At 35.3% G+C, this 26,305-nt stretch overlaps 1 long non-coding RNA gene across 1 annotated transcript in view; it reads left to right on the forward strand.

Annotated features, from left to right (window-relative positions):
• The first annotated feature begins 1,102 nt into the window (after positions 1 to 1,102).
• LOC110463622 overlaps positions 1,103 to 26,305 on the forward strand; it is a 39,835-nt gene continuing 14,632 nt past the window's right edge. Inside the window, exon 1 of the long non-coding RNA XR_002464407.1 lies at positions 1,103 to 1,400. This is a non-coding gene — a long non-coding RNA (uncharacterized LOC110463622). The remainder of the gene's footprint in view (positions 1,401 to 26,305) is intronic.

Consider the following 26,305-nt stretch of genomic DNA (forward strand, 5'->3'; position numbering starts at 1 on the left):
TAATTAATAAAAGGGTCGTTTATTACATATTACAGCAATATATTATATCACGGCGTCCATTATTACTGATTATTAGTAGCTAGTATAAGCAAGAATATAAGGAGAAATGAAACCTATTCCAGTATATATTAGAAACATGTGATGGCGTAGATTGTTGTTGAGAGGACGATGTAACATGTAATGTAGAATATCAATTTACATCATTAGGTGACCATAGTGTCCAGGCTGACTACATACCTAAGCTGATAGAGCATTGAACTTATTTTGCGAGGGAGACATTTTTTTGGTTTGTGGTTTTAGAATTTAGCGTCCTTTCTCGAAAAGGATGTATCTGCTCCTGCCCGCTGCATTATTATTGGTATGAGGCGACTAACGTCGTAGCCCCCTGTAGAATCGGAAATGTGCCTGTGTGCCCCTACTTAGAGACACAAAAGCGACCACAATTTACGTCGTGCACTCATTGCAACATCCGGGATCTTTCTATTTTCTCTCCTGTGTAACTACGTTTTCGTTTCCTAACAACTCTGTCAATACCTCGCGTTTGGTCTTGCTGTTGAATGAACAAGGATATGGGTTATAGTCCAAGATCTAGTCAAACCAAAGTATTAAAGGTGGGAAATAGCCGCTCCCTGCCTCACGTTCAGTTTTGAATAGATGAGAATAAGGACTGGCTGGCCACTCTAAGTATTATAGGACCGGGTGGAGCTACCGTTTCCTGGTTATGACGCTTCGGTAATTACATAGCACTTTACAATGACATTTAGGTAGCGGTCGAGAAATGATAATGTTAGATAGGTATGGGACATGACCAATATAATTACATGAAGATAGGGAGGTGGACACGAGTGTAATATATAATGTGTTTATTGTAAGCTAGGCGAGGAACGCGGATGTTTTCTGCCAGTAGTGTAGTGTATGGTTTGGTCCACACCTGTTTAGTGTACTGTTTCATCACCAACACTAAAAGCAAATGTCTGTTTCTATTTCCGTTTATGATACTTCTGGAAGTCATTGTTATATCTCATGATAAACTATTTCCGTCATTATTTTCGTTATAAATCACAGTTTGTTTAGAAAACACTATACCTCCCTTTGAGCTGCGAGTGTTTATACAAGGATAATAAACGTTTTCTCATTTAACATTTGGTTAAAAAAAATGTATCGAAGTGTATACATACACGGGAATAATACAAACTGCATGGCTGGGCACTGGTTGTATTGAGGCAACATCAATGTAAAACGATACGCGCACGCGCGCGTGCATGAATAAAATGGACATGGCCCAGTGACTATATATATCGGTGTGTTCCCTTCCCGGAGAAATACAGTGAAGTAATTCCTGTCAGTGGCTACATTTCTGATCAACACTTTGACCTGACTAAGTTCTCCTACAGCCTAACGTAAGTACCATGCACTGTATCAGTGTACACGCTGTTTATAATACACGTTTTAAAATATTTTACATTTTTATCAGGTTTACATATAAATACCTAAAGTATGTACATTGTAACTTTGAAAGACATCACTATCTGTAATCGATACAAGAACACGATACCCATGTTTATGATATCAAAGAAATGGTTTGATTTATTTATTTTTCGTTTGTATTTTCAATACTACAAATTTGATGGTGTTTTAACGTTCTTTGTACTCTCGAAAGGAATTTTTAGATCATCTTTAAGGTTTCAATTGAAATGACGTTTGGCAAATGAATACATGATCAAAACACATTAAAAAATTATCTTTAAGTTGAAATCATTTTATGCATGTTTTTCATTTGCACACCATCATTCCACTGGCACCGACTAGATATGTTTGATCTCCACGCTGCCATCACAGCGTTAGTTGTTCTAGCGTCAAAGCTACGTGTTAATGTCGGTAATACAATTGTTAACCTGTCTCTGGTATGCCACTGTCGCAAATGATTTTAAGTGCTTGAGAATTTAAAACGCTATAAAAGTTTCTCGGATAAATGTATTTCTGGGAAATAAAGAACCTATGTTGGCGGGTACTAAATGTTTTTATGTCATCTTGCTGTTATAGTCATATTCTGAGATCTCAACATTTATATTTTAGAGTGCATCTTTAAGTATTGTTATATTTGATCAAGATTGACCTTGATTGATACGTCATTATTAGATGACATTATCAACACAGCAAAGTATCCATTAGTATTAAATATTCCACGTATGATCTAACAGTAGCTAGGTGCGGTTTCTTTGCTTCGTTCAAAGATCACATAAAGGAGTTTAGCCATGATCGTTAGTTTTGTTAAAACATATTCCAAATATGTCGCAGAGTGACTGTATGGCTCGAAAACGTGAACAATTATGTACTTTCATTAAACTGAGCACTACTTTCTGTCGGTATATGAGTATTGAGTACTACTTTCTGTCGGTATATGAGTTTTGAGCACTACTTTCTGTCGGTAAATGAGTATTGAGTACTACTTTCTGTCGGTATATGAGTTTTGAGCACTACTTTCTGTCGGTAAATGAGTATTGAGTACTACTTTCTGTCGGTATATGAGTTTTGAGTACTACTTTCTGTCGGTATATGAGTATTAAGTACTACTTTCTGTCGGTATATGAGTACTGAGCACTACTTTCTGTCGGGATATGAGTTTTGAGCACTACTTTCTGTCGGTATATGAGTTTTGAGTACTACTTTCTGTGGGTATATGAGTTTTGAGTACTACTTTGTGTCGGTATATGAGTTTTGAGTACTACTTTCTGTCGGCATATGCGTATTGAGTACTACTTTCTGTCGGTATATGAGTACTGACCACTACCTTCTGTCGGTATATGAGTATTGAGTACTACTTTCTGTCGGGATATGAGTACTGAGCACTACTTTCTGTCGGTATATGAGTTTTGAGTTCTACTTTCTGTCGGTATATGAGTACTGAGCACTACTTTCTGTCGGGATATGAGTTTTGAGCACTACTTTCTGTCGGTATATGAGTTTTGAGTACTACTTTCTATCGGTATATGAGTTTTGAGTACTACTTTCTGTCGGTATATGAGTTTTGAGTACTACTTTCTATCGGTATATGAGTTTTGAGTACTACTTTCTGTCGGCATATGCGTATTGAGTACTACTTTCTGTCGGTATATGAGTTTTGAGCACTACTTTCTGTCGGTAAATGAGTATTGAGTACTACTTTTTGTCGGTATATGAGTTTTGAGCACTACTGTCTGTCGGTATATGAGTACTGAGCACTACTTTCTGTCGGTAAATGAGTATTGAGTACTACTTTCTGTCGGTATATGAGTATTGAGTCCTACTTTCTGTCGGTATATGAGTACTGAGCACTACTTTCTGTCGGTATATGACTATTGAGTACTACTTTCCGTAGGTATATGAGTATTGAGTACTACTTTCTGTCGGGATATGAGTACTGAGCACTACTTTCTGTCGGTATATGAGTTTTGAGCACTACTTTCTGTCGGTAAATGAGTATTGAGTACTACTTTTTGTCGGTATATGAGTTTTGAGCACTACTGTCTGTCGGTATATGAGTACTGAGCACTACTTTCTGTCGGTAAATGAGTATTGAGTACTACTTTCTGTCGGTATATGAGTTTTGAGCACTACTTTCTGTCGGTATATGAGTTTTGAGTACTACTTTCTGTCGGTAAATGAGTTTTGAGTACATTGAATTAGAGACTAATTGAGGAATATCCATTGAATAAGTTGATGAAGTACGTAAAGTAAATGTAAACATTAATAAGTGACCGGATACGTCACCCTATTTCAAACAGTTTTTGGTAACCTGTATCTCCAAAATGATTTTACCGTATATTCTACGCACTTATCATAATTGAATCAACATATGCTAGATGTATTGTCTGGGGGTGTGGTCCCTATTGTAGCATCAGAGATGCATTTCTCTCGCGCACAACTTCTCTTTGAGTCTGTGCTTAACTGCAGACAATAATCAACATTTCCATCAGAAAACTGTAAGCTATCAAACGGCATTCTAGTGTAACTTTTTTCAGCGGCCCTTTGAATTTAAAAGAATAGTAAACTACATCTTAAAAGCATGATAACATGTTTGAAACAAATTGAATTATGTAAGAAATTGTTGTTTTTTTTCATAAATGAATATGCATGTTTTACATTAAAACCCAGCCGCTCCACCCAACTGCTTCCTATACGATCAAGGATTTAGACATGTTTAGATCTGACTTGTTCGGAACAAACATTATTTTAAGTGGCACCATTCTCTGTAAGATTTTGGAAGACGTACAAATCCTATAAGACGTTGGCAATGTTGCGGGTTAAAATCTTAAGTGTGGTAAGGAATATTTTTCACTAGATATGTATTAAAACACAGTGTGTTAGTTAGCCTGTGTAGAAATCTGCATGGGTGGCCTATTTTTCTCGATATATGTCTGTATATACATAATTTGACGGGGACATTTCTCTCTTTGTTATATATATATCAATTAAAAGAGGGAGGTCCACATTCTTCTCGTTTACGCTGCGTGTAAACGTACAAAGTGGCATTCTTTCTCGTGTAACACCTCTGTAGGTCGGGGATTGATAGAAACAATATACAGGTTGTTACCTATTGCATGATGTAAGAAGAATCTGACGTAGGATTGCTTTTGTGTCGTCTACTTTGGGACACAGAGGTGAACAACTTAATTTGCTGCAATCCTGGCAACAGTTAGGATCTTTATTTGTTCTCTTTATTTCGTAACAACTTTCTTAATGTAGGATAATCGCACCAAGTCGTTTACCCGTTGTCAGTTTAATGTGACTGGGTGGGATACTGTGTTGGGTGCCTCTTAACTCGGCATCAGATCGTGTAATACTGTGTTGGGTGCCCCTTAACTCGGCATCAGATGGTGTAATACTGTATTGGGTGCCTCTTAACTCGGCATCAGATGGTGGAATACTGTGTTGCGTGCCCCTTAACTCGGCATCAGATGGTGTAATACTGAATTGGGTGCCTCTTAACTCGGCATCAGATGGTGTAATCCTGTGTTGGGTGCCTCTTAACTCGGCATCAGATGGTGTAATCCTGTGTTGGGTGCCTCTTAACTCGGCATCAGATCGTGTAATACTGTCTTGGGTGCCCCTTAACTCGGCATCAGATGGTGTTATACTGTGTTGGGTGCCCCTTAACTCGGCATCAGATAGTGTAATACTGTGTTGGGTGCCCCTTAACTCGGAATCAGATGGTGTAATACTGTGTTGGGTGCCCCTTAACTAGGCATCAGATGGTGTAATACTGTGTTGGATGCCTATTAACTCGGAATCAGATGGTGTAATACTGTGTTGCGTGCCCCTTAACTCGGCACCAGATGGTGTAATACTGTGTTGGGTGCCCCTTAACCCGGCATCAGATGGTGTAATACTGTGTTGCGTGCCCCTTAACTCGGCACCAGATGGTGTAATACTGTGTTGGGTGCCCCTTAACTAGGCATCAGATGGTGTAATACTGTGTTGGATGCCCATTAACTCGGCATCAGATGGTGTAATACTGTGTTTGGTGCCCCTTAACTCGGCATCAGATGGTGTAATTCTGTGTTGGGTGCCCCTTAACTCGGCATCAGATGGAGTAATACTGTGTTGGGTGCCTCTTAACTCGGCATCAGATCGTGTAATTCTGTGTTGGGTGCCCCTTAACTCGGCATCAGATAGTGTAATACTGTGTTGGGTGCCCCTTAACTCGGAATCAGATGGTGTAATACTGTGTTGCGTGCCCCTTCACTCGGCAGCAGATGGTGTAATACTGTGTTGGATGCCTATTAACTCGGAATCAGATGGTGTAATACTGTGTTGCGTGCCCCTTAACTCGGCACCAGATGGTGTAATACTGTGTTGGGTGCCCCTTAACCCGGCATCAGATGGTGTAATACTGTGTTGCGTGCCCCCTAACTCGGCATCAGATGGTGTAATACTGTGTTGCGTGCCCCCTAACTCGGCATCAGATGGTGTAATACTGTGTTGCGTGCCCCTTAACTCGTCATCAGATGGTGTAATACTGTGTTGCGTGTCCCTTAACTCGGCATCAGATGGTGTAATACTGTGGTGGGTGCCCCTTTACTCGGCATCAGATGGTGTAATACTGTGTTGGATGCCCATTAACTCGGCATCAGATGGTGTAATACTGTGTTAGGTGCCCCTTAACTCGGCATCAGATGGTGTTATACTGTGTTGGGTGCCCCTTAACTCGGCATCAGATAGTGTAATACTGTGTTGGGTGCCCCTTAACTCGGAATCAGATGGTGTAATACTGTGTTGCGTGCCCCTTCACTCGGCATCAGATGGCGTAATACTGTGTTGGGTGCCTCTTAACTCGGCATTAGATCGTGTAATACTGTGTTGGGTGCCTATTAACTCGGCATCAGATGGTGTAATACTGGGTTGGGTGCCCCTTAACTCGGCATCAGATGGTGCAATACTGTGTTGGGTGCCTCTTAACTCGGCATCATGTCGTGTAATACTGTGTTGGGTGCCCCTTAACTCGGAATCAGATGGTGTAATACTGTGTTGGGTGCCTCTTTACTCGGCATCAGATGGTGTAATATTGTGTTGCGTGCCCCTTAACTCGGCATCAGATGGTGTAATACTGTGTTGGATGCCTATTAACTCGGCATCAGATGGTGTAATACTGTGTTGGGTGCCCCTTAACTCGGCATCAGATGGTGTAATACTGTGTTGGGTGCCTCTTAACTCGGCATTAGATCGTGTAATACTGTGTTGGGTGCCTATTAACTCGGCATCAGATCGTGGAATACTGTGTTGGGTGCCCCTTAACTCGGCATCAGATCGTGTAATACTGTGTTGGGTGCCTCTTAACTCGGCATCAGATCCGCGCTTTCGCAGGAAGGCTAATACACAAACATACCACTCTCAACACACATACAGAATACATACAACATTTTGCTCCCCGTGTTCGCGTATACATTGCAATATGTTATAGTAAAAAGTGCATTTCAGGCGTATACGCCTGTACGTTTTGCATCGTTGACCTTTAGTTTTCTCAAATATCGTAAGAACAGTGAAAAATGAAAGCTTTATGACTGTGTGTTTCATATATTTTTTTTTATAAAATATTGATATGGTCATGTGTTTTCAATTCTAAATACGACAGATGACGATAGTAGTCAGCCATAATTACTAACCCACAACAGGTACTCTACCAGAGCGAGTCTGTATCTGGTACAATGGCGAAGCAATACGCCTGCAGGCTCGTGGAAACAATAGGCCCGTTGTATCAATTCAATTCAATTCAACTTTATTCTCTTTCACAATACAATGTATAGAGAAACATATTTACAATATAATATATAGTAATTGTAGTGTTCGTAGTCGGTAGTACACAGTACTGTTTTATAAAATATACACATTTATATCGAGGAGGTCAAATATTGTTATTAATTATTCTAATAAAAGTACAAAGTTTCTTCAGTGTTTTTATATTAGTAGTATTCATCAATTCATAAAACTTAATTACATTTGGTCTCGTCCAAAAATATTTGTCTATATATAAAGTTCGAAACCCAGATAGTGACGGACACTCAAGCAAGTAATGGAATTCGTCACCAATTTGCTGACTGTTACAGTGTGGACATTTTCTTTCATTATACTCTATATCCGAGTGTAGGTTGTCGAAAGACGCAACTAATGTGTGACCGCCTGAAGAATCGGGGGCTTTCTTATCATGTTTTCCTTAGTTGCAATATTTTTGTCTTTTCTTTTCCGACTTTCCTACTATTTCCCTTCGCCGTTATCACCTTATGCACCGCCTTTATACTACACTGGCTGTTACAAGGAGGAACGTCTCTACCCCACCCGTCCTACTAAATATACCGCCATTTTCGGGGCCGACGTCAACATCTAAAACCACGTTACCTGCCATAGACCGCACCAATGCTATCGTCCTAGGAATCCTTTATTTGTGTGTCTGACCGCTCAGAGGTCATCCCTATTGTATTACTGCGTACAGTTTATGACTGGTATACTAGCAAAGAATTTACTCCTGACAGCTTGTGTTTCCTAACGACGGAACCTTGTGGTCTTGGTGATAGAAAAAATATGTTTGTTTGAGCATACATGCGTACTTAAGGTCTCAACCCGCAGTCAATTGGCACTTTGACTGGCAAACACCATGTTCTGATTACAATATCGAGGCGAGTAGGTATCAGAACGAGGCTACTTAATTGCCAATTAGCACAGCTTGTTAGGACATCGTTGTAACCCGGAGTGGGCATCACTGTACTTAATCAGCGACAAATAAGCATGGGACCTTACTCCAGTGATATTGACAAATAGCATATACATGAAGTAAATGTGACGGTGTTTATTTTGACCCTTGGTTAAAACTTTACTAACGTCATTCTGTTCTGGAAACTGCACTACATATACGTGATTTTTCACAATTTTGATACTGCAAGGAAACATTAACAGCACGAATTTAATTATTGTAGTTACATATAGTTTCTGTGTGAAGAATGCATATCAGGACACCATATCGTTACACCACTACGTTGTTTCATAATGATAATGAGAACTCCCCTACAATGGCGAAGGTTCTATCTGACGTGACACGTGTGTATTTGGCTTGTAAACATGGCATGCCTAGGTTAATGTAATAGCATTCAAACTTTTCAACGCTTAAGTACAGTGATCACTTCTATGTCCACTCATTTCTTTAACTTACATGCTTTGTTTGAACTCTTTGAGAGAAACATTGTTGACGAACACAAGTTAAAATTTACGAGAACACATTTTCGCTAATACAGCGTTAATTTCGGAGTAACGAATACACGTATTAACTATCTATTTTGGCCTTTGTCCCGTTGTTACATTTTCTACAAATCCAGGACGTGTTGCATTCATGAAGATATGACAGTAATTAGCTATTGTATATATTTGTTGTTTCGCTACAGATAACCGACTTTGTTCGCAGGTAATGGTGTGTTATCATTATTGTTGGCTGTGGCCACCTTTCCATTAACGGTTATCGACACTCTAACGTGGGTTATACGTAATGATTGCTGGCGTTATATCACAGATAACGAGCGACGATACAACGCCACCACGTCTTAACACATACCCACGTATTGTATTCATTACTATAATAAACATTCCATTCGTGTCTCACAATTCGTAACACACAACCAGAATTCGTCTAACATGCATTTCTGTCTCATATTAGTAGCATATTGGTGAATACACCGTATATAGTTTATATTTCGAGTCCTGCTATTTTCGCGTACACGTAATTCTGTGTTCCTACCGTTCTATGTTATCATGTCGCGTTTTGCCAAATTTGTTAAGTCTTATTTTTTCGTGTCATCGCGATCACTTTAATTACGTTTCAATACAGGTTCTTGCGATACTCCATTTTTTTATCGATGCCTCAAGATATTCTGTACCCAGCCCAACCAATCTTAAGCACGTCTCCGATGATCAACAAATGAAATATTGACATGAATCTTGAAATGTTGGCGTGATTCTGTGGCATGGGTTTCTAATAAACAAGCTTACAGGTAACTTATAACCGAAGTCTTTAACGGTAACCTCCCATGCCACGATCATAGAGAACAACACCAACCATACACACGTGCGCACGTGTCTCAATTAACGAAGGTATGTGAGAGTAAATGGATATGCTACATAACGTCTTCCGCGCCTTTCTCATCCTCCCGTACCGATGTAATACGTTTCCATTTGCTTCCATGTTTATGTTTGTAACGTTGCAGTGTTGTCAATAACGTTACCGAAAACCTATTAGAGTTGACCTGTAACGAAGTTACTGGAGCGTAAGAAGAACGCAGAGAGGTTCCGAACCTAGCAATATCTGACTTGTGAGCGATTGTGCAGGCCTTTAGAGAAATCGTTTACGGAACATAGAGAGGTCGGCTTGGTCTACAGTCGGTACAACTATAACCTAAATTGAGAACACACTTTCGACATGATATTAATGGCTTTCGTCAAATATAGTGATGTCAGAAATCCCACACCGTACTTATTTATATTCGCTAGATAGCATCGGGATATTACGTCAAAGAGAACTAAAAAACTATATCTCCTGTATCAAATCAGGGTAAATTAAAAGTAATTGGTATTTAAATAAAATGATACTCACACTGTGTATGAAAATATTAGGTTTCTGGTCATTAAACATTATATTCCTAGTGACTTGTTTACTACTAAACAACAAATAATTTTGTTTCTAAACGTTCAACAAGGTACTGTAAACTTTACATATATCATCGCTACACCATTTACAAGTACACAAATATTTATCATACGACGGAAATATAAAGGACAATTAATGATTCAACAAGGAGTATTTTCACTTTTTTTCTGACGATTATTATCTATCTTTATTTTTTCATCTCTATGGGTACTATAAATGAGTCTGATTCATAGAATCATTGCTTCCTGTAATATGGCGGAAATTGAAAATCACATTTAAAGATATGTAGGTTTGATTAAGTGTCAAGTTAGTGATTGATATACATTTTTCATACTGCCTATACAACATGACAACAGATATAACAGCACACCGCCAATCAAACGCACAACGACATACAGATATAACGGCAGACCGCCAATCAAACACACAACGGCACACAGATATAACAGCACACCGCCAATCAAACGCACAACGGCACACAGAATGGTCTCTCTTTCGAGCCCTGATGATGTGAATAGTTTTCCCTCCCGCCCCGAACTCTCTTTTCTTTGCTTGAATATTTATCTCTATCCCAACCCGAACTACTTTCACAGGACACAAATATGCATCTCCCTCGTGTTCCAGAACTCGAATTTTACGATGCGAATTATTTACTCGAACTCCTTTTAAACTACGCGAATATTTTCTTCCTATTGACCCGAGCTCCCTTTTCAGGACTGGCATTTTTGTTCTATAACTACGCTCGCGGTATTTACACTGTAAGTAAAAGATATTGACATCGACTCATTACGATATGTGTAGAACGTGGCTATCCCACACTCGTGGGTTAGGTACAGATTAATTGCGTATTAAAGCGTGTTGTTCTGACGCTAGAATAAACAGCCGCATATTCGTTAAGGGCTCTTATAGGATATGTACAGAATGTAGTTATTCCAGCATCGCGTGTTACGTACTGATTAAGTGTGTAGTAACGGGTATTGTCCTAATAGTTAACGACACGGCACCGCAAACATACCCGACATCTACGCAATTTCTCGATACTATACATTCTAGTGAGTCACAGATGTCATCCAACAGTAAGGCTTCAATAAGCTGCCTTAGAGGTATGACCTATTTGACCTGCCAGCATTAACATCTAACTCAGAATTCCGTAGAGTCCAATGATACACAACATATGCTGTTGAAGCGACAAGTACGTGTACGATTTTTTCTAAAACGAAAGGCACGTGTTTCTTATCTAGTGCTGACCACAACAGACGGATTTTGTAAGCCGAATCATCATGATCTAGTGTAAATGAGTAATAGGTCAAGCAAAATAGAAATCGTGTTCTGATCGAACCCAATGCACTCATTCTAGACATGTTTTTTTCACCAACACGATTCGAAACAGAGGCGACGCACCTTTACTGCTTTGTTGCCTTATATATCTTATACTCTGACTTCCGAAGGGTAAGAACACATCTGGAAGTTCCGAATAGACGGAAGTTTTGTAAAATGTCATCTACAGTTCAAGAACTTTATGTTATCTTATAGCGAACGCCGTTGATCGAATAACGAAAATTAATTAGATAATTATGAAGTCATCGATGATAATCTAGAATTGTAATGTCACTCTCTGTGTTTACACAAAACGAAAATATTTGAATGAATTTACAGTCGTGATCAGTTATGCTACCTATATGTTAATGCGAGAACACTGTGACTATGGTTACAGGAAGACACTGGTGCTATAGACAGATCGACAGTCTCAACTGGTTAAATGAGGGACTGATTATCAGTGTTCTATAAACCAAGATAACCAAACTCCATTAAATATTTGTCACCTATTTTCTCTTATTATTTAGATATTACTGTTTATATTTTAAAAAAAATATACAGCAGTTTTTACATGCCCTCGGCTGTTTCGAGGATGAAAAAATAACACAAATTACGTTTTAATTATATATTCTTATTATATAACTTGTATCTAGTGTGGTTAACATGTATTATAACCCGAATCTTGAAAGAACTAAGAAACCACTGTGAGTAACTAAATGCAAAACACAGTTAGTATATATTTGCGTATTCCCTACAAATAAGTAATATGGCAATCGAAATGATTGTCCTTAATCGGCTGATACATCCTTTTTGTCGGCAGAAATAGCTGTTTTTTCTGGCTATAGTAACTGTACTTCAAAACAAACTATTCACCTAGTATATTAGTCTTTTGTTGCTACTCCTCTAGTGCGAGATATATAAGTATAGTTATATAAGTATAGTTATATAAGTAAAGTTATATAAATATAGTTATATATGTATAGTTATATATGTATAGTTTTTTTGTTGTTGTTTTTTTGTTTTTTATTATTCAGATTTTTCATCAATGCAATGTACATGTACAATAAATAACAAAACGTTCACTCATTTGTATACAGGCACATACATACATAAACCTATATCTGTTATGTCCACATTTGTCATAGAGTACATACATTCTCACGATGATATTTAACCACAATAGCATACATACTCATTTCCATCTATTTTAACATTTCATTACCTATATATATGCATCCATCCATGTGTCTGACATCTATATGTCTCAACCATTCATTGCTATGTCTCGTGTAAAAATAGAACACATATCAACCTTCATCACATATGGTACAGTATATATCTTTATGCTAGAAACAATATCTGCATTAAATTTTATATAACCGCACATACTGTATAACTCATGTCCATGTCAAAAACACCCATGTCCATGCATAAGCATAATTAAGATGATTTCACCATACTCGCATGCGTTGTACTCACACAAACCCATATGCATGATATTAGACATTTTCAGACATTCCTGTATGTACTAGTACTGATTATTGAAATGTAAATTTATGCAAAGAGAAAAAATATCAGTCCCACACAAAAAGGTAAATGAAAAATTTGCACAGTCTACTGAGTACATTGCATTGTCTTTATAAGAAAGAGGAATTGAGATAGAGATTGAGAAAATAAAAAGAAAGGGAGAATAGAGAACATAAAGAAACGAGAGAAGAAATGTATGAAAAGTTGGGCGAGATGGTGGAAAAAGGAGGTGGATATTCACTCATGTATATTATATTATATATAGGTAATATATCGGCTTTGTGAAGGGCAGAACTTAAAATATGTATGATAGAGTATGTCTCAAAGATAATAATTATAATGATAATAGAAATGTATTACAGCTTAATTAGTTTGTCCCATTTTTTCCAGTCATTTTCAAATTTATGTTTAGCTTTTTCATCCTTACCATTAACAATGTATTTTTGAATCTGATAGTTGTCCTTTATTATGTTTACAAGAGCGTTTACATTTAATGAGTTATGTAAACATCTCATTCTGTAAATATACTGCTTTATAATGATGATGATTTCATTATCTACTCGATTACTGGGAAGAAAATTCTGATGAAGAAGGCCAAAAAGAAAAGATTTTTTGTTTACTGAAAATGGGATTAAAAGAGCTTCCATTAATGTGTCAAAACTTTCTAGTAATCTTTGTACTTCCCCACATTCCCATAATATATGAGTAATTGTTTCCGGTTCAGAGTTGCATAATACACAAAGAGGGGAGACAACTACTCCAATTTTAGATAGAAATGAATTAGTTGTAAGTACATGATGAATCACTCTATACTGGAACCACTGGAGTTTTGTATTTGTTGTTACACAGAAAGGCATTTTGTAGATTTTACACCAAGTTAGTTTATCCATGTTGTCGAATATAGTATTCCATTTTCTGGTGCCGGATGGTATCTTGTCCGCTTTAATTATGATGTTGTAAAACATTTTTGACCCTTTTTTATCTCTAAGAAAAAAATCTAGATTGATAGGTATGTAGGGATAAATTATCTCATATCTGTATGTATTATGGGATGAAATAAAGTCTTTAACTGCAGAGACAAGGCCCTGATACTGTAAAAAAATTGTGTTTACGTGGTATTTTTGAATAAATTCTACAAATGTGTAAAACAAACCTGTGCTAACCTTTATCATATCGTTTATAATAAAAATGTTTTTCTGATAGTATTTTCTGTAAAAAACAGCTCTTCCTCCTATCTTGATTTTACTATTATACCAAATGGGAACTTTCAATATGTTTTCCTGAAGAATTTTATCATAATATTTTGTATTTAGTGTGTACCAAGATCTGAGCACATCACTCCAGAATTTATTTTTACACTTATTTACACATATCTGAATATATTCAGAACCACAATTTGCAAGAAGATCTATGTCAATATAAGTTTTAAGTATGGCCTGCCATTTCTCAGTACTCTGATAGAGTCTTCTGATCCAAGTAAGTTTAAGAGAGTTTATAAAAGCAACAAGATTGATCATCTTCAAACCACCATCAGCATAATTTTGAATAATTATCTCTCTTTTAATTTTGTCTGGTTTTCCACTCCATAAATAATCAAATAATATTGAGTTGAGTTTGTTAATAAATCTATCATCTGGATTTGGTAATGATATAAACAGGTGATTAAATTGAGAGATGAGCAATGATTTGATAATGCTAATTTTTCCAATAGGTGTTAATGACCTTCTGTTCCAAATTTTTATTAGAGATTTTAGTTTGATAAGTTTTTTGTCAAAGTTAAGTTTTGGTATTTCATGAAGGTTCACACTAAATTCAATTCCTAGCAACACAAATTTTTCTTTTCCCCACTGCAAATTAAGTTCAGGTAAAAAACAATCTTCACTATACTTTTTGCTACCAATCCATATCACCTGAGTTTTATCAATGTTCATTTTTAAACCAGATTTTTTTGCAAATTCATGTAGTTCTTTTACTGCTTCCTTTAGAGATTTCTCAGAGCCATCAAGTATAAGTGAGGTGTCATCAGCATATTGCGATAATAAAATAGGACAACTTTCAATCTCGATACCTTTTACATTTCTATTATTTCTCAATTTTGTAGCCAAAACCTCTGCACACAGAATAAACAGATACGGTGCGATTGGATCCCCCTGTCGACAGCCCCTCCTGATATCAAAGAATGAAGATATGTTTCCCCCCTGATTGATAGCTGAATGAACATTATTATGTAAAGTTTTAAACCAGTTTACAATGCTATTACCAAAACCAAAGAGAAGTAGAACTTTTTCAATAAATAACCAAGACACTGAATCGAATGCCTTCTCAAAATCAATCATCAGTAGCATGCCAGGTATGTCATTCTCCTCAGTATAATGCATAATATCATATATTAATCTTGTATTTACCCCTATATAACGACCCGAAAGAAAACCAGTTTGATCATTATTTATTAATTTATTGAGAACAGTTTTTATCCTATTAGCTACAGTTCCTGATGCAATTTTGTACACAATGTTTAAAAGTGATATGGGTCTCCAATTTTTAATGAAATGCCTTGGTTTATCTGCTTTTGGTATACAAGTTATTATTCCCTGTCTCTGGGTTATAGAAAGTTGTCCTGTACGATAACCATAATTGATTGATCTGACTATAAACTCCCCCAATTTTCCCCAAAAGCATTTAAAAAATTCTGTTGAAAATCCATCCGACCCTGGGCTTTTATTATTTTTCATTAATTTTAAAGTTTGTCCTGCCTCTTTATATGTAATTTCCCCTTCTAGACTATCAGACTCCTCTTGAGATAGTTTAGGCATTTTATTATTATTAAGATAACATGCCAAGTTTACATTCTGTATATTATTATCTATGCTGTTAGAGACACCATAAAGATTTTTATAAAATGAGCAAACTTCCTCTAATATGACTTCCTGTTTTGTTATTATGTTATTATTGTCTGTTTGTAATTTTGGTATTATTTTTGAGATGTAATTTCTATTTTCTAAATTAAAAAAATAACCAGTAGGTTTCTCCCCTTCTTCTACCCATTTCGCCCGTGATCTTATAATACTGCCTTTAATCTTATGTTTTCTTATCTTCTCCAAATCATTTTTTCTCCCATTTAATTCATCTAAATTAACATTTTCCTGGGCCTCAAGCTCTTGTATTGTTTTTTTAAGAGTATTTTCCCTAAGGTTTTGTTGTTTTTTCTTATATGATGTATATGTTATTGTTTTCCCTCGAATTTCCATAAGCAAAGTTTCCAAAAATAACTGGTCATTAATAGTAAATTGAATCTCGGAAGAAGGTATGCTTTCAATATTGTTCAAATGATAAATTGGTATGCAATATTGTTTCTTTACATCATTGATGCAATTATTAACTATTTTTAAGTATTCTGAATCATGTAGAAGTGAATTATTAAGTTTCCATGTCCCTCTACCTCTTTTAAATTCATTTAATGTTACTAATATCTTGGGATATGAATGATCCGACCTATAACCAGGATCTATACCTGCGTGGTTAATACTAGATAGTAGACTCTCTGAGACACATATATATAAGTATAGTTAATATAAGTATAGTTATATATATGTATAGTTATATAAATATAGTTATATATGTATAGTTATATATGTAGTTATACATGTATAGTTAATATAAGTATAGTTATATATGTAGTTATACAAATTTATAGTTATATAAATATAGTTATATAAAATAGTTATATATGTATAGTTATATAAATATAGTTATATAAAATAAAAACAATTTTTTCAGATCGTCCGCTAGGCCTTTCTGCCTTCTAGGGCTTCTTCAGGCGGATTTTCACACTATCTAGTTATATAGTTATATAACTATATCGTTATATACATATAGTTATATAAGTATAGTTATGTAAGTATCGTTATATACATATAGTTATATAAGTATCGTTATATAAGTATAGTTATATAAGTATAGTTATATAAATATAGTTATATAAGTATAGTTATATAAATAGTTATATCAATATAGTTATATAAATATAATTATATATGTATAATTATACAAATATAGTTATATAAATAGTTATATCAATATATCTATATTTATATAACGAAACTTATATAACTATATGTATTTATATAACTATAGTTATATAAATACATATAGTTATATAAGTGTAGTTATTTATGTATAGTTATATCAATATAGTTATATATATATAGTTATTTTGATATAGTTATATAAGTATCCTTATATAAGTATAGTTAATATAAGTATAGTTAATATACATATAGTTACATAAGTATAGTTATATGTATAGTTATATCAATATAGTTATATAAAATAAAAACAATTTTTTCAGATCGTCCGCTAGGCCTTTCTGCCTTCTAGGGCTTCTTCAGGCGGATTTTCACTCTATCTAGTTATATAGTTATATAAGTGTAGTTATGTATGTATAGTTATATAAATACATATAGTTATATTAATATATAGTTATATAAGTGTAGTTATTTATGTATAGTTATATCAATATATCTATATTTATATAACGATACTTACACAACTATACTTATATAACTATACATATATAACTATACATACATAACTAGACTTATATAACTATATCTATATAACTATACATATATAACTATACATATAACTATACTTATATTAACTATACTTATATAACTTTATTTATATAACTATACATGTATAACTACATATATAACTATACATATATATAACTATACATATAACTATACTTATATAACGATACTTATATAGCTATATGTATATAACTATTTGTATATAACGATACTTCTATAACTATATGTATATTAACTATACTTATATCACTATATGTATATAAATATATGTATATAACGATATAGTTATATAAGTGTAGTTATTTATGTATAGTTATATCAATATAGTTATATAAAATAAAAACAATTTTTTCAGATCGTCCGCTAGGCCTTTCTGCCTTCTAGGGCTTCTTCAGGCGGATTTTCACACTATCCAGTTATATAGTTATATAAGTCTAGTTATGTATGTATAGTTATATAAGTATCGTTATGTAAATATAGTTATATAAAATAAAAACAATTTTTTCAGATCGTCCGCTAGGCCTTTCTGCCTTCTAGGGCTTCTTCAGGCAGATTTTCACACTATCCAGTTATATAGTTATATAAGTTTCGTTATATAAATATAGCTATATAAGTATAGTTATATAAATACATATAGTTATATAAGTATCCTTATATAAGTATAGTTGTGTAAGTATCGTTATATCCATATAGTTATATAAATACATATAGTTATATAAAATAAAAACAATTTTTTCAGATCGTCCGCTAGGCCTTTCTGCCTTCTAGGGCTTCTTCAGGCAGATTTTCACACTATCTAGTTATAAAGTTATATAACTATATCTATATAACTATACATGTATAACTACATATATAACTATATTGATATAACTATTTATATAACTATACATATATAACTATATTTGTATAATTATACATATATAATTATATTTATATAACTATAGTTATATAAATATAATTATATATGTATAATTATACAAATATAGTTATATAAAATAAAAACAATTTTTTCAGATCGTCCGCTAGGCCTTTCTGCCTTCTAGGGCTTCTTCCGGCGGATTTTCACACTATCTAGTTATAAAGTTATATAACTATATTGATATAACTATACATATAACTATACTTATATCACTATATGTATATAACTATTCTTACATAACTATTCTTATATAACTATATCGTTATATACATATAGCTATATAAGTATAGTTGTGTAAGTATCGTTATATCCATATAGTTATATAAAATAAAAACAATTTTTTCAGATCGTCCGCTAGGCCTTTCTGCCTTCTAGGGCTTCTTCCGGCGGATTTTCACACTATCCAGTTATATAGTTATATAAGTGTAGTTATTTATGTATAGTTATATCAATATAGTTATATAAGCATATTTATGTAAGTATCGTTATATCCATATAGTTATATAAGTATCCTTATATAAGTATAGTTATATACATATAGTGATATAAGTATAGTTATATGTATAGTTATATAAGTTTCGTTATATAAATATAGCTATATAAGTATCGTTATATCCATATAGTTATATAAGTGTAGTTATGTATGTATAGTTATATATATATAGTTATTTTGATATAGTTATATAAGCATATTTATGTAAGTATCGTTATATCCATATAGTTATATAAGTATCTTTATATAAATATAGTTATATAAGTATCGTTATATAAATATAGTTATATATGTATAGTTATATATGTATAGTTATATAAATATAGTTATATATGTATAGTTATATAAATATAGTTATATATGTATAGTTATATAAATATAGTTATATAAATATAGTTATATAAATATAGTTATATGAATAGTTATATCAATATAGTTATATATGTATAGTTATATCAATATAGTTATATATGTATAGTTATATAAATATAGTTATATATGTATAGTTATATAAATATAGTTATATAAATAGTTATATCAATATAGTTATATATGTATAGTTATATATGTATAGTTATATAAATATAGTTATATAAGTATCGTTATATAAATATATGATTCGTTTATGAAGCGAAACAAGACCGAGATATGAAGTTGTCTGCGATGAAGAAAGTATAGCGATAATGACGCAGTGATGTCGATACTTAATGGGGTTATATGGACCTTGAATTTGAAACTAATGGCTTCAATATTTGTATCAATATCTAAATTGTTTGGGAGGACACCACCGCCTCAGAGTAAATATGAGAAGTTGTTTCTCCCTTCCCAGGCCACACACCAGAGCTGAACTAACGCCTTCTAATTACCCATGGAAAGGATACAGATAATAAAACGACATATAAGCGAATTGGCACCTATCGTCTTTGTAGTATAATATACGATTTAGTGACGAGAGTCTCCAACCCTAACCATACTTCAAAGATATTAGAGGGTCGTATCTTTGGTGTAGGAATTTCCCGCCAACAAACATTTCCTCGTTATAACTGTATGTATATTGAACCTTACATTCAACCTAGTGATGGGCCGGTACAAATATGTGTTCCCGAAACGCCCTACTTGCTCTCGTGGATTGATATTGCAGATAAGTATAACAACGCTGTACGCGAATTAATATGCCTCCCCTTTCCCTCTAAAACAATGTTTATTGCCAAGTAGTGATGTTTTTACCGACATTTCCACTGATGCAGACACCGGTTCTTTATACGATCCACCAAGTTTGCCGACGATGACAACTCTGGCGGATGTCGGCCCTCTGGTGGTACATCAAGGCTCACCAAATAAGGGTACATGCATGGTTATTCTTCTTGTCCACTTAGATTTTCACCGGACAGTGTTTCCGGCGTGAATAATAACATCTGAGCACAAAACTGACCAGTAATTGGTATCACGCCAAGCAGAAGGAGAGTGTAACATAGTGTTGAATAGCCTTGGCAATGCATACACAACAACTTTTGTGTTGATTGTCTTGTTAGATCTAAAAACCCACAATTGGTCTACATATGTGGTTTCATACCGTTAAAGCGACCAGCGCATGGTTACTGGTTAGCATCTTTTCTTTAACAATAACGACCACAAGTATAATTAATCAAGCCTCTGAACGTTAGTTTTCCCCTTGCTGTAGTAGACAGACTGCCAACTCTTAGTCACACCCAATACTGTTTTACGTTGTACTTTAAGTTTACAGTATTGTTTTACACCCGGCAAATCGTGGTTTCCTCATTGCGTGCATATTTGTGATGTCGTAGAACGATTTTGCAGCATGTAGTGATAATTGTTGGCCTAATTCTCTGTCACCACAGATAGCCTGTTAAACAGAGGAAGATGAACGTGCTTGTTTTAGTCGCAGGGCGATGTACAGGTTCCATCTTTACACCGATAATACCATTAACATACATGCTTTGCGCTTTGAAAACATGCAATCAAGATCTCGTTTGTGATAGAAAAGGGTGCTTTAAATACATTATTACGTGAATGTTTGAAGGAAATGTCAAGGAACGGGAATTAACTGTAAAGAAGTTTACCAGACATACGAGAAAACATTGTAAAACTCGTATATAATGGTCTTATATGTTATCACAATACTACCGCGCTTGTTCTTTATTTCACGGGTGTAATAATAACGATTCGATTGGTCAGAACAGCTTGTCTGACGTCACGATGGATGTGGAGGTACAATTGTGGAAATAAACGTGTTACTGGTGATGATGTACATGTTCAACAGAATACACCTAATAGAAAACGTTTACACACTATTTGTAGATGTGTCACACATCAAATGGTCACTACCTTTTGTTTAGTTATAGGAAGTTTGATAGATATTGTGATCATCTTCCTTCTTATGTCGAGGCAAAATTAAAATTAAAATTATAGGAACACTTACTCTGATATATTTCTTCCTTTTAACAAGTATTTAAACATGAAGTTACATGCTTATTTGAAATTTTAATCGTCACCTTTAACTAGTGGTTGTATATTGCACGCTAGCCGAGAGTAAGTATATGTACATCAGACGATATTAGAGTAAGCTGTAAGGTCAACGATCAACGTCACATATGTGATGGAGATAAGGAAAACAGCACATGTTTGGACGGGAACATGGGAACACATGTGTCTGGCTCACCTCTGCTTTGTATCGATGTGTATCTCTGTAGATGCCGACAAACAATACAGTTTCCGGTACGAGAAAGGCAAGAAGAAATGTGCTGATATGCTCCGCATCTGCATTTTGACACGTCAGGTCAGATTTCCAAAACAACATTACGCGTCCAAATGTGTTTATGTGTACACAAAAAGTGCAACGTCACATGTTTTGGTGATTAACTGACAAGACCAGTTTGTCTCAATTTATCGCTGTGTATTGCCATTTTCACACTATTAGCTGTCATTGAGACACTTCTCTTCACATGTGTACTCCGTATGGGAAGAAAGTACCTTCTATCATTTGTTTACTGATTTTTCTTCCAACTAAAGTTTTGTATTATAAAATAAATATTTAATAATAAGAGCCCAACGAAGTGCAAGACTAAAATGCATCGTTGTTGCACGATCGGTTACAGTACCTCTTATGGAAACGTCTACAGAGGAATGCAATAGTTATAATGTGTTGTCTGCGTGTCATACGATATATTTGCGAATATAATTAGTTATTGAGACCATGAATATGTATCAGGTCCTTGTTTAAATCTCACTTCGATCTGGATCTGAAGCGAACTATATACATATACCGGCAGGACAAATACGTTGTAATCAACCTAATCAAAACGTTATAAAAAATAAACATTGATCACTTGGAAATGTTAGGTGATGTTGACCTTAGGTGCTTAAGTATATTCTTAAAGATAAAACGAATATCTGATAACAAAACAAAGTTTTTTATAGATCAAAGTTTGTTTGGAAGGCCAAGTTATCAGATTGTTGCCAACATTTCCTTTTTATTATGTAGTAGATGGGGTTGATAATTACTTCTTACTTTTAACTTTATTCCTTCCATCCTCGTGGAGAGCATTTCAGTATATTCATGTTAAAGTGATTTATACAGTACGATACATTGATAAAATTCCCATAGGAGAAGATAAAGAACAACGTTCGAGGGTTGACTTTGAACGATAAGCTTTTTGGATTACAAAATGAAACCAATTTCAATCCTTACATCATGTTCCAGTTTATATAACTATTAAACCGGTCTCTTGCAGAGGGACAGTGATTCCGGATGCCGATAAAAGGCGACACCTGGTGTTCGGAATTAAATTATTTGACAAATAGTTTAGATAACGCTTAACTACACTACCTTTGCATAATCGTGAATATGTGTTTTATATAATTTACATATCTATCACTGGAACAACATCATCCATTACGCTGGCAAAGGACTCACGTGACATAAACTTCGTACATCTCACCACATGAGAAGAAGTTGTAATCTAGTATTTTCGCGGTTTTGCACGTGAAGTAAAGCTATCTTAAGTAGCTGCAGATTGATGATGACCTATAGTAACCTACATATAGCTATTAATTCGTCATTCCTCCCACGCCGTGCAACAACACCGTAGGGGATCTAAAGATGATTTGGCAAAAAACTTATTCCCTGTGCTCAAGTAGAAAATCGTTATCGTCCGTTGTCTTGCTGTAGTTATACTTCCTGAGCTCTTGTAATGTCGGAACCAAGGCTTTACTTTATACGGAAGCTGTGTTTAGTGTTAATTGCCCGGAGGTTAGATTCACCTCAGCTAAATTAGCCGGATAGTAATTTTCTGTTCACCGTATCAGCTCAAAAACATTAATGAACTGCGCGAGAGGCATCATTATTTGAGTAATAATCAGTTAATGCAAGTTTTTCTGCTCTGTTTTCTGTAATGGTATTTGTTAGATTTTAAACGCCGGTGAATTCAATGGAATCCTAGGTGTGTCCTAAATGCAAATAGGCAATCTCTGCATACATAGATCAAGCACATGGATTTTTTTTAACACAGCGAGATTCACCGGTAACTATTTTTGAATTGAAACATTAATTAGTTTCAATAACTCTTAGACAATCAATGGCGTGTACATTAGTTTTGCCAAGTTGTGTTACATACGTTAACCAGCTGTTCTTCGTTCGGCATGCGAAAGCGCTTCAACATTACATGTTCGAGATGCAAGCGAATAAATTGAAACATGAATATTATTGGCAATATTTCAGAACAGAATTGGTTAACAAGATTATTCAGATTTCAACTTCAAACAAAACATTCATTATTTAAAGAATGTTAGACACGTATAAAGAAATGAATAGCTGTATAGTTGATATTTTACTGCTGTGTACATTCTTAACAAAATGCTCGAAAATATAGAGCATTTTATGAAACGGGAGGAAAAGGATATTGTAAAATTTGAATGCCTGTGCTTTAAAACGTATCGTTTGTTCCGTGTTCACTTCATCAGCGTGAAAATGCACCAGCATTATTTTTTTGATAAAGACATGTCGGAACAACGAAAGGGCTGAGTAGTCAATGGGTAAACGGTACACTTTACACACGACAGAACGTATTAATGTCCTGTCGTCCGTGAGGTCAAGCTTTCCGTATAATACCAGTTTGTCTTAATGTCGCCTTATTATGGGTCTCACCAATTCGAGCTCAGATAATCTTTTATGGACATTGTATAAATTAAATACGTTTATGTGACGGACATTCCTCGTCACGAACGTTTGTGTAACGGACGTTTGTGTTACAGACGTTAATAAATTCGGGCATTCGTGTTACCGACATATGCTGTACAGACGTTATGAATTATGATAACAGTACTGCGCAAAAGCACAAAGGGCTTATGGTACATGTAACATTACGGTTAGTAAACAACACACAAGTAACCGACTCTTTGTACTGTTTGCCAAGCCAGATGGAGAAATTCTTGGTTATGCGGAAGGATATGTTATCGTCGTCATACCAGGCACTGCATGTGGATCGGGCAACGGGCTAAGTTTACCATGAGTAATTACGGACATAATTAGTCGATTACTCAACGCACGTGCTCCGCAGCATGCAATCTGGCAGAGCGCGTAATATCGAAAAGAAATAAAGTTGCCAGGCGTCTCCCTACCACAGGTCCCTACCACAGGTCCCTACCACAAGTTCAGGTCCCTACCACAAGTCCAGGTCCCTACCACAGGTCCCTACCACATGTCCCTACCACAGGTCCAGGTCCCTACCACAGGTCCCTACCACAACCCTACCAAAAGTCCAGGTCCCTACCACATGTCCCTACCACAAGTCCAGGTCCCTACCACAGGTCCCTACCACAAGTCCAGGTCCCTCCCCCAGGTCCCTACCACAAGTCCAGATCCCTACCACCGGTCCCTACCACAAGTCCAGGTCCCTACCCCAGGTCCCTACCACAAGTCCAGGCCCCAACCACAGGTCCCTACCACAGGTCCCTACCACAGGACCCTACCACAGGTCCAGGTCCCTACCACAGGGCACTACCACAGGTCCAGATCCCGTCCCTACCACAGGTCCAGATCCCGTCCCTACCACAGGTCCCTCCCACAGGTCCCTACCACAGGTCCCTCCCACAGGTCCCTACCACAGGTCCAGGTCCCTACCACAGGTCCCTACCACAGGTCCAGGTCCTTACCACAAGTCTCTACGCAACATGTGATGTCGTTGATAGCTTACATGCCAATCATACCAACCATGTGGAATTCATGATCGTGTCTGGGTGTCCCGGACAAACCGCCCAACCCTGCAGGACGGGGATACACATGTCTGATGCGATAGCAATGTTCCCCCACAAGGAAATGTTATCTTTGTTATTTATAAGACAGATCTGCATTGGACATGCTTTCTGTTATCGATCAATCTTTTGATTAAATCTGCATTACATGTGAAATGAGATGTGAAATTGCAAAATATATTGTACCGGCGGACTGTAGGTAGTGTTTGTACAGTATGGGTAAATAATGACGTTAATTAAGACAGGACTATCAATTATGTAATGCTTGGGCACATTAAGGTAAACTATAATAAAAAGTTCGTGTGAAGCTGGGTAGGTTTTACCGTTTTATAACATAGCTCTGAAATGATTTGTATTAATATATACGTGATTATTGCGACTCCTTTAAAAATGTGAATGTGTAATAGCTAAAATAAATCTTAAAATCGCAATACTTAAGGTGGCTCCACACTTTCGTAATTAACCAGCGAAATTCGTTGAAACTTTCATATAATGGTTATGCAACTATGTAGAGTTGATTTTATGAAAATCTAAACACTCCGATAGTTAGGGGACTTTTTTGGAAAAAATACCAAAAAATTGAATTTTCGTCAATTTTAATATTTTCCGGGGTTTTTTTGGGTGTGACATTGTTCGGAACAATAACAACAATAATAAAATGAAAAGAAGCATTTCTAATTAACCCTACAAATATTTTATTTATCGCAAAATATGTAACACATGTTACACAAAGTGTTTTTTATTGAATTTGAACGGATAAAAGTGATTATCTACAAGCTAAAAGCCAACAGGACACAAAGATCTATACATATAGAATGGGAAATTGAACAAAATATACACAATGGCTTTATAATTAATTTATTTTACATTTTACAATCACTTCGATCCGGGTAAGAGTTATCTTCCTTGAAAAAAATCGGAACTTTTTGCAGAGGGGTGACATTTACACAATGACAGTTGTCCCTGTTTACATATAACAAAAATGATGGAAATAAATCAAAAATATGATATCAAAATTATCA

Source organism: Mizuhopecten yessoensis, unplaced genomic scaffold (genome assembly GCF_002113885.1).
Source record: "Mizuhopecten yessoensis strain PY_sf001 unplaced genomic scaffold, ASM211388v2 scaffold10919, whole genome shotgun sequence".
Classification (NCBI taxonomy): Eukaryota; Metazoa; Mollusca; class Bivalvia; order Pectinida; family Pectinidae; genus Mizuhopecten; species Mizuhopecten yessoensis.